This window comes from Chelonia mydas, chromosome 8 (genome assembly GCF_015237465.2).
Source record: "Chelonia mydas isolate rCheMyd1 chromosome 8, rCheMyd1.pri.v2, whole genome shotgun sequence".
In the NCBI taxonomy this organism is placed as follows: Eukaryota; Metazoa; Chordata; order Testudines; family Cheloniidae; genus Chelonia; species Chelonia mydas.
In genome coordinates, this window is record NC_057854.1 from 45,990,879 (window position 1) to 46,001,704 (window position 10,826).

Below are 10,826 nucleotides of genomic sequence, written 5' to 3' on the forward strand. Positions count from 1 at the left end.
TTCCAACAGAACAGTTTTCTGTTGGGAAATGCTGATTTGAGTAAACGGCAACATTTTGTCAAAATTTACAGCAGGAAATTATGATTTTATCCTTCCAACGATATAAGTCAACCGTTTTATATTATTAGAACAAATATAATGGTAAATCAATTATTTTATAGTATAATATAATATAAAACAGTTGAATTATTATATTGTGTTACATTAATATAAAAGTTGAAATGATAGTCATAATGAAACATTTTGCTACAGTCATATCAAGGCTTCCAAAACAAAATATTTCCGAATGTTTTTTCACAGTGAATTTTGAAATTTCAGACTTTTCATTCTGAATAGAGCTGCAAGGGAATTACAAAATGTCAGATCTTCCTGCAGGCCCAAAATGCTGAGCTTTGACTAGCTCTGGTTGTAATTGTTCCCTAGGGCTGTGCAGCTGGGTTGTTTTTGGAACAGTCGTAACAGTTGTTTTATTGTTTATTAGTTGTGTCATAAATATAAAGGGAAGGGTAAACACCTTTAAATCCCTTCTGGCCAGAGGAAAAACCCTTTCACTTGTAAAGGGTTAAGAAGCTAGGATAACCTTTCTGGCACCTGACCAAAATGACCAATGAGGAGACAAGATATTTTCAAAGCTGGACGGGGGGAGAAACAAAGGCTCTCTCTGTCTGTGTGATGCTTTTGCCGGGAACAGAAATGGAATGGAGTCTTAGAACTTAGTAAGTAATCTAGCTAGATATGTGTTAGATTCTGTTTTGTTTAAATGGCTGATAAAATAAGCTGTGCTGAATGGAAGGGATATTCCTGTTTTTTGTGTCTTTTTGTAACTTAAGGTTTTGCCTAGAGGGATTCTCTATGTTTTGAATCTGATCTGTACGGTATTTACCATCCTGATTTTACAGAGGTGATTCTTTTACTTTTTTTCCTCAATTAAAATTCTTCTTTTAAGAATCTGATTGCTTTTTCATTGTTCTTAAGATCCAAGGGTTTGGGTCTGTGTTCACCTATGCAAATTGGTGAGGATTTTTATCAAGCATTCCCCAGAAAAGGTGGGTGTAGGGTTTGCGGAGGATTTTGGGGGGGAAAGACGTTTCCAGGCGGGCTCTTTCCCAGTTATATATCTGTTAGACTCTTGGTGGTGGCAGCAATAAAGTCCAAGGGGAAAAGGTAAAATAGTTTGTACCTTGGGGAAGTTTTAACCTAAGCTGGTAAAAATAAGCTTAGGGGGTTTTCATGCAGGTCCCCACATCTGTACCCTAGAGTTCAGAGTGGGGAAGGAACTTGACAAGTTGTATTCCGGTAGTGCCTAGAGACTCACTGTACTAGACACTCTACAGCCATATAATAAAAAGACAGTCCACTTCTTGTCCCTGAAGAACTTACAGTCTTAACATGTGGGACAAAGCAGGTGGAGATAAACTAAAAAAGAGTGTCATATTTGATATAATAAGCAGCAATCACAGTGCACCTCATACCTGGTCATTGCCAAATGCTTTAGAGATTAATTTTAAGGCATTTTGACTCTGATTAGTTGAGGAGTGGTTTGCTGGCTGCTAGAGCTGGTGGGATGATTAGTGTACTGTGCCTTTGATTGCTTGTGGGGTGCATTTTTGAGTTTGTGAATGAAGGTTTGACCTTGTAAGGAGCTGAGAGCTCCAGCCCCAATCCAGCAAACACTTTTAAGGATGTGAGGAAGTTGGAGCACATGAGCAGTCCCATCGAAATCAAGGGGACTGTGAAGGCGCGTGGTGGTAGTCCCACGTTCACGAAGCTGCAGGATCAGTGCCTTAGCTGGTGGTTTGATGATGGACTACTTTAGATAATGACTAGTTTCAAAGAAATGTACTCACAATGTGTAATTGGACAGTGGAACTCACTGTCACAAGACAGCATTCAAGCCAAGACTTAACAAGACTCTAAGAAGGACTGGACATTTAATGGATAACAAGAATATCCAGAGTTAAAATAGTTAAGGCTAACAAGAAAATTAAAGGGGTTATAAAACATAATGCTTCAGAGTTTAAGATATGCCTAACTATTAAGGATTAGTGTGGCAGTTCAATGACAAGACGGAACACAGCTTTTAGCAAGCAAGCGGCTGGTCTGCTAACAGGCTGCTGCCTGTCAGCTTTCCACCTTCCCCTTTATTCTCTCTCTCCCCCTGCGCATTACATTCTCCAACAGATAAAAGGAATACACTGGCTTTGTTTAACATTCTTATTTACCAATTTCTATCTACCACATTCCTTGCTCTCGGGCCTTGAGCCCAGTCCTGGGAGGCTTCCCACGGTTCATGTCATTTGGGCGAGATTCCAAGGTTGATGCCCTTGAGAGGAGCTGTGTGTGCACAGGTCCAGCACAACACTCCGGGTGTGCCCTGAATGTTGCCAAGCGCATGAACCTTGTATGAATCCTACAGATTAGGATGATCTTCATGAGCTTGCATGTATTTTAAAACACCTTTTTATAGTTTAGCTTTTCTCATGTTTTTCTACCATTTTTAGAGGTGGCGCTTCTTACCAATAGCTGGTATAGGGGTTCTGGGCCATCTACCAAATCCCATTGTTTACCTCCCTAGGGAAAGTGACCCTTGGGGAGGTCATAGGGATTTGGGTCAAGCCCATGTCCAGATATTCATGTGGGCAACCATCTCAGAGTGTGTCATAAATATAAAGGGAAGGGTAAACACCTTTAAATCCCTCCAGGCCAGAGGAAAAACCCTTTCACCTGTAAAGGATTAAGAAGCTAAGATAACCTCGCTGGGACCTGACCAAAATGATCAATGAGGAGACAAGATACTTTCAAAGCTGGGGGGGGGGAGGGACAAAGGGTTCTCTCTGTCTGTGTGATGCTTTTGCTGGGACCAGAGCAGGAATGCAGGTCAGAACTCCTGTAAAAAGTCAGTAAGCAATCTAGTTAGATATGCATTAGATTCTGTTTTGTTTAAATGGCTGATAAAATAAGTTGTGCGTAATGGAATGTATATTCCTGTTTTTGTATCTTTTTGTAACTTAAGGTTTTGCCTAGAGGGATTCTCTATGTTTTGAATCTGATTACCCTGTAAGGTATTTACCATCCTGATTTTACAGAGATGATTCTTTTACTTTTTCTTTAATTAAAATTCTTTTAAGAACCTGATTGTTTTTCATTGTTCTTAAGATCCAAGGATTTGGGTCTGTGTTCACCTATGCAAATTGGTGAGGATTTTTATCAAGCCTTCCCCAGGAAAGGGGGTGTAGTGCTTGGGGGGATATTTTGGGGGGAGATGTTTCCAAGTGGGCACTTCCCCTGTTCTTTGTGTAACACTTTGGTGGTGGCAGCGTTTAACCTAAGCTGGTAAGAATAAGCTTGGGGGTCTTTCATGCAGGTCCCCACATCTGTACCCTAGAGTTCAGAATGGGGAAGGAACCTTGACAGTGTGTTTTTAGTTACCATTTAGATGTACAAACATCTATTGTTTTCTTTAACAAGTCTCTTTGCATGCAGCTTTGTTTTCACATTTTAGATTTTTTTTCATGCTTTTAGTTTTCTTTATCGTTTTTAGGGATGGCACTATTTACTGGGTACTGAGTTACGGGTTCTGGGCCAAACAACAAATTCTATTGGTTTCCCTCCCTAAGGTGGGCTTTCCCATTGGGAGTAAGAGGCTGGAAGGACCAGATCCCAGAAGGACAGGGTTGAGATCATAACAGCACATCCGGTGAAATCGTCAATTCCATGTCATTGGCTACATCACAGAAAATGACAGTGACATCACTTCTGGTGAAGTCATTCTTACCTTCTCTCTCGATCAATCTATTATCCCTCACTCACGTTTTGACATTTACTAGGGGCAAGATACTACTTACAACAGTTAATGTACAACTAGAAGGTGCTTAATGTACAATGAGGAGGGCAGTATGAGAACCTAAAGGGAATAGAGTAGTGTTATTTATTTATTGAGCAATGGCCATGTGCTGACCATGTCTAGTATGTGGTGCCACTTTAGTCAGATCTGGGCTTTTTAGTACTTCTTAGTGGTAATCTAATACCAGTTTCAGTGCTTAATTTGTAATGAAAGAGGTGTGGGAGCTCAAGTAATTTTTTTCCATTCATAAGTGATGCAGCAAGCCCAGAGGTGCCAGGGCTATGAACTGCCAAGCCTAGAGGTACCAGGGCTCAGCCCTGGCAAACCCCAGCACAAATTAAGCATTGACTAGATTATTGCTTTTATTTCCATTGAAAATACAAAGAACAGCCATTTTCACCCACTGGTTTCCCTCCCTAAAGTGGGCCTTAGTTACTTTAACAACTTCTGAGCAGCCTTGGTCCAGGGGAAGAATCGGATATATAGGGTAATGTTTTATTTTGATAGGGTTTTATTGTGTTTGGGTTTTTTAGTAATTAGAGGTGGATGATCATTTAAACATTTGTCAGGAATATTCACTTGCATAAAAAAACAACTGAATTTGCCTCAGCTTCATACATACCACTTTTGTGTTTGCTTTCCATTTGTATTCTAGCAAAGGAATATACTGGCAGGAATGGTGCAAAAATGTCATTAGGGAATATTAACAGAAAGCAAATTTTGATGTCATATATGTAGACTATTTGCCTAGGACACTTCATTCTAAGCTTTATGCTCTTTCAGTCAAGAAAGAGCAGGCCTATCATGTGATACTGTACACAAATATCCATTCCAAACTAATCCACACCCATTTCAGATTTTGAATTTCCAATATCAAGTCAAGCGCCTCCACCAAAAATTATCCACATAAGTTCTGTCACAAATTCTTTTTAATGAATAAAACTGATGAAACTTAAGCTTTTTTTGTGGCTGGTTCACAAGCAGGAAAAGAGGCTAAACCTGTCTAATGAATGATTCACAAGGAATTCTGTGTTCAGCATGGGCCTGAGTTGAGATGCTTTTTCTGAATTTGTGTTTAAGCATTGCTCCTGGACAAAATTCTCCTTGACTTCAATATAGCAGTATCTAGCCCTAAATGAGCATCAAGCAAATAGGATTTGAAGTCCCAGTAAAGCCAATGACCCCACTAGATGAATATTTTAGAACTTAAGTAATACAGGAGTTGAGAGAGAGTAACAAAGTTAGTGCTTAACTGAATCTGTGAATCAACCTTTGAACACAAAGAGCAATTGATCTTGCATAGAGGGTTATCAGAGTAGCAGCCGTGTTAGTCTGTATTTGCAAAAACAAAAGGAGTACTTGTGGCACCTTAGAGACTAACAAATTTATTTGAGCATAAGCTTTCGTGAGCTACAGCTCACTTCATCGGATGCATTCAGTGGAAAATACAGTGGGGAGATTTATATACATAGAGAACATGAAACAATGGGTGTTACCATACACACTGTAACAAGAGAGTGATCACTTAAGGTGAGCTATTACCAGCAGGAGAGTGGGGTGGGGGGCAGACCTTTTGTAGTGATAATCAAGGTGGGCCATTTCCAGCGGTTGACAAGAACATCTGAGGCACAGTGGGGGGTGGGGGGGGGGGAAAACATGGGGAAATAGGTTTACTTTGTGTAATGACCCATTCACTCCCAGTCTCTATTCAAGCCTAAGTTAATTGTATCCAGTTTACAAATTAATTCCAATTCAGCAGTCTCTCAGTCTGCTGCAATTTTAAATGAAGGGACTATTCATTACTAATTATTGGTGTGATAGAGCCAAGAGACCCTGCCCTTTGTGCGAGGTGTTGTGCAAACCTCTGACAAAGACATGTTCTCTGTCCCAAAATCTTTGATTTTTAGGAGCGTAGAGAGTGGCACACATTAGCTGACTAATTTAATTAAAATACACCTTAGAAAAGAAGGAAGTTAAAATGTTATTGGATCTGTTAAAATATTATTGAATCTCTGCTCTTGTGGTTCATTATGTCACCAGAGAATCCTTAATATTTTACCGTGGAAGCAAAACAACCATGACACATGAATTTCTGAGGCTGTGAGAATCACGAAATGTGCCCTTTTCTATGACATTAAGATTTGGTCATTTTGATTAACTGGGAAAATACATCTCTATGAAGATCTGGAAGTAGGTGTGTTTGTGTGTATATTCTGGAAATTCAGAGAAAAATCAAGTACAAAACACGCAAAAGACATTTTCACCAAAAAGAAATGTATTTCACAGATAATGATGTCTTACTTTGTTAGTATATAGGTCTGTTTGTTAGCCTGGGATAGAATTTTGGGTTTGACTTAGTATAAGAGTATCAAAAATGTGTAGAAAAAGACACTGTGATGTTGCTTCTGCCTAGTCCGCTGGATTTGTTAGTACAATGGGAACAGATAAGAGCAGTTAAAGTGTTACTTGAGAGCATACTTTAAGATTGCCTCAACCCTTATCTCAAGGCAAAGTCAAGCAACCAGTTGGGAGGGGCAAAGGGGCTGGGGGGGGGGGTAGGATAGGGGAATAAAACACTAAAAAAGACCAAAGAAATGCCTGTCCCTGACCGCAATACAACCTCTCTCCTTACCCCTCCCATGGGGTACAAAAGGGGTGGGATGAAGACCCCAGACCCAAAATGGAACATGACCCTAAGTTGTAAGGGGTGGGACTGTGGGTAACCACTGCAGGTATATTTGGGCCTACTAAGAAGGAGGAGTTGGGAATAGGGAAAATAGGGAATGGGAAATGAGAATGGGGACATAGGCAAGGTTATACAGCATCAGAGCTGGGAAGGGGGACATGGAGCAAAGGCTCTGTGGTGTCAGAGCTGGGAACAGAACACTAGGAAACAGAGTCTGCTGGTGTGCAGAGCTATGGATATGCTTGTTTGGAACTAAGCCAGATAAACATCGAATTGCCTGCACTTTGGACTTTTGGTCTTCTGTTTTCTGTCTGTGTGACAAAAACCAGAGGAGAGGGTGAAGGGAAAGCCCTCTAACACTTTATACTGTACCTTTCATCCCAAAGCAATTTACAAACTATATATCTATATCTAGGAATCGGTTCTCCAAATATTGACATGCATCCACCTCTGGTGTGGAACTTGGCAGCTGCTATGCAATACACAGCAGGGGTAGTCAATATGTGGACCACAGATCAAATTCAGACTGCCAGAAGTTTTTGAACAGACCCTGAAATCTTTTTACTTAATTACTACTATAGTTATTTTATTATTATTCTCTGGCGTCTACACCTTGACTATACCTCGACCAAGAAATTTGGACCTTGACGAAAAATAATTGACTACCCCTGCTGCACAGTGAGTCCACACAATAGCTTAGAGTGACATTTGTTTTTTTTTTTTACTTCTACAAAATGGCTCTCCGACAGTTGCAGAAATTCCACACCATTCAGACATGCGCTGCACAGACACGTAGTGCATGGGGGATTCCAGCAGGGTATCTATCCTTGGGAGAATCAGGGGAAAACGCAATTGATTTGCACTCATTATTAAGGCTCTTTTCAATATTCCTCTTTTATTGACAACTGATGTTATTACCACTTGACTGGTGCCCCCTCTCCCACTTTCAGGGCTCACGTGAAGCACATAGAAAGGCTACTTACCTTACAGAAACTGGAGTTCTTTGACGTGCATGGTTCCATTACCTGCCCTCCTTCCTCTCTGCTTCACATCCTCTGAAGGATCCCAAAAACCACAATAGGGCCTGTGAGTGGGATCATAAGGTTAAGGAGGTGGTACCAAGAGGGAGGGTACCATTGGTCTCCAACCCTGTAATGTGCCCTGTGGGAGTGTGTGGGTACCCCAGAGATGCTGGAACCCTTGTTGGGGCTCATGTTGCGCCTCAGAACTGGCAGAGGAGGCCTAGTCCCAGGCACCAGCTCACCAGAGTAGGACTCTTCAGATTCCACTGGCAGAGCTGTTGGTACTGTATGCCTTGTGATACCTTGGCTGGCGGGTGGCACTGGTGAACGGTGCACTGACAGTGTGGGTATCTCTGTAGGGACCACCAGTTCCTCAACTCTTAGTGACTCTGAATAAAGAGCCAGGATATCCAGGGCATTGTACCCAGGTCTAGCTGGTGGAGAGCAGGTGGGACTTCTGCCTCTTTGGTGGAGCCAACAGTGCCAGTTTTGGTTAGGTAGTGAATGTTGGTACTGCCGAGTCCTCCTTCCCGCTGTAGTGCAGTACAGTGGACGCAGCCAGTGATCACTCTCTTTTCCTTTTTGCTGGGGTGGGCCTGCCCCTCCCCTTCTACAGCTGGTTGTTTCAGGTGCTCTTGGCCCTCAGTATGGGTGGTTTGGACCCAGGCTCCTCCTTTGCTCCTGACACACCCATCCTAGGGTGCAAAAGGTCACCCGATTTAGAAGGTGGAAGGAGGCAATCTGCTTCTCAGAGGCCTTGGAAGAAGATGTCTCCCATTTCTTACAGGCGTTTGTTTTTACCCTCCTTTAGTCCTTAGGCCTGGTCTCTGACAGTTGGTGCTCGAGAGCTTCTGGTCAGGAGGAGCACTGCTAGGTACCTCCTGCTGATATAGAGGAGGTCAGACGACCCACAGTCAGACTGGGGCCTCAGCCGCTCCATTAGGTGTCTTTAGAGATGTAGAAACAAACAGCAAACATCACACTTGGAGGCAATATAAGCACTCACCGGGAAGACCTGGGGGCAGTCCACAGAGGATTTGAAGCCAGTGATTTTAGGCTTACCAAGAAGCCCATATGGAGGTGGGGAGGTAACAGAGTGGGGAGCCCCCTCAGGCATCAAAATGCTTCTAAACTACCTAAAGGTAAACTATTTACAGGAAAGGCTAGAATCCAAGTGGGAACACTAGCAAAGCTGCCATGATCAGTAGAAGGAACTGGAGAGACAGGTGATTTGCACCTCACATTTTGCCCTTGGCTTGGCACATGAGGAGACCCAGGACACACTGAATGCAGCTAGTAAAAATTTTCCAGTCACAGGCACATGGAGTGCATGTTCACCCATAGTGGCATACACATAGGGACCATCACCTGATAGATAACAGTGCGGACACTACATATATCTCTATGTCTAACCAACCACTACCGCAGCTGGTGCATTTGTTAGCAGTCTCATGAGAATGAAAAGGTCACTAAGACCCTCTTAGCTCTCAGAGTAAAACCTCCAGACTTTGACTATTCAGCTCCATTTTTCTAGAATATTCTCTGCTTCTCTAATTTAATCTTCTTCCACCAAATTACTAAAATGGAAGAATTTACCAACACATTCTAGAAGCAGCTATGTTGCGTGGCACTGTGATCTAGAAGCGCCAAGTGCTCTACAAGCAGCTGTGTACTATGATATTCCAGAATGTTCACCGAAGCAGCAGGGCTGTGTCCCCCTTAATGCCAGAAATAGCAGGAGGGCACAAAGCACACAACTACAACTTAAGGACTGATGTAAGGAGCCATCTTGTACAAACAGATGAGTTCACACACACACGCAAAGTGATCATATTTCTAGAACTGCTGAGTTATTCAGTTAAATAAGATCTGGGGGTTTATTATGGAAGAATGACATGAGGTGCTTTTCCTTAAAAATACAACTGAAAGGACGCACCCCCAAAGGAGTCTTGCTAAATCCACTGGCTTCAGAGCACTATATGGGGTTAATCTGACTCTCTTGATAATTAGGTCTTGACAGCGACCCCACAATCTGTCGGACAATGCAGTGCCATCAAAATTGAAACACTTCACAAAATCAGGCTGATTTTGCTGGAATTTCATTTTGGAAGAAAGCCAGGTAAACAAATTTTTTGATTTTTCATTTTGAAATGACTGTGCACTTTGAAATTTTTATATTCACTATTATAATATAATAAAGTCAAAATCAAAACAAAATGTTTTGTCAAAATGAAATGTTTTGATCAACCTGAACCCATTTTTTCCCCCAGGAATTTTCTTTTGCAGAGAATTTTGAAATGTTCAGTTTTCGCTCCGATTCGTAATGAAGCCAAATTTTGAAAATTTGAAATCCTTGAACTGGAACTTCTGTCCTCCACACAGCTCTCCTTGTGCATGTGTAAGTGAAACAAGAAGCTGTTCTGTGTATAATCTCTGGATAGCAGAGGAGAGGGGATATATGATTACTAGTAATGTCAAACCCAAGCTGTTTCAGTATAAATCATAGATGCCTTTGGGTTAAAGTAACATCCTCCGTAGCTTAGTACAGTTAATTAATTCAATATTGTATTAGTATCATCCCTTAGCCGCACTGTTAAGACCCCCTGAAATGCCATTAGCCCTGCATATCATGTCAGACTTGTTTTGAATATGGGTGTGATGGGATTTAGAGACACCCTCCCACAGAGACTGATGGAGCAGTACTGGGCCAAGTGGACCCTGTCCCTGCTCAAAAGGGGACTCATATAGTTAAGTAGGGAGGCTATTCAAAGGGAGGAAGCAAATTTGCAGCTTCTAGGGACAAGCGATCCATGGGGGAGGGACTAGACTGTGGCTTAGATTCAACCAGGAGGGTAGAGTCTTCCCCCACTCTCTGCAGAGAGAGAGCTACGGTGTGCTTAGTTCACTGACTGGGAACCCCCACTGGGGAGAAAGTGGGCTGTGCCTACACACCAAACCAGACAGAGAGCAGGGAGGTAGGAAGCAGACCAAGGGAGACTAGTCAGGTGCACCAGGAAGAGGTGACTGACACGTTCCACACCTCTCCCCATGGGCCTTGGGCTGGGACCTGATGGAGATGGTGGGCTGGGTCCCCCTACATACCAACCCCCTACATACCAACTACATACCAACCATCCGGTATCTTTGTTTTGAACCTATGACCTTCACTCTGACCCCTGTTTTTCATTAGTTGTCCCCCGCAATCAGTTGGTCCCTGGGTCCAATGGTCCCTCCTGCCAGGCCATGTGGGTGAACTTTGGGGGCACTGTGAAAT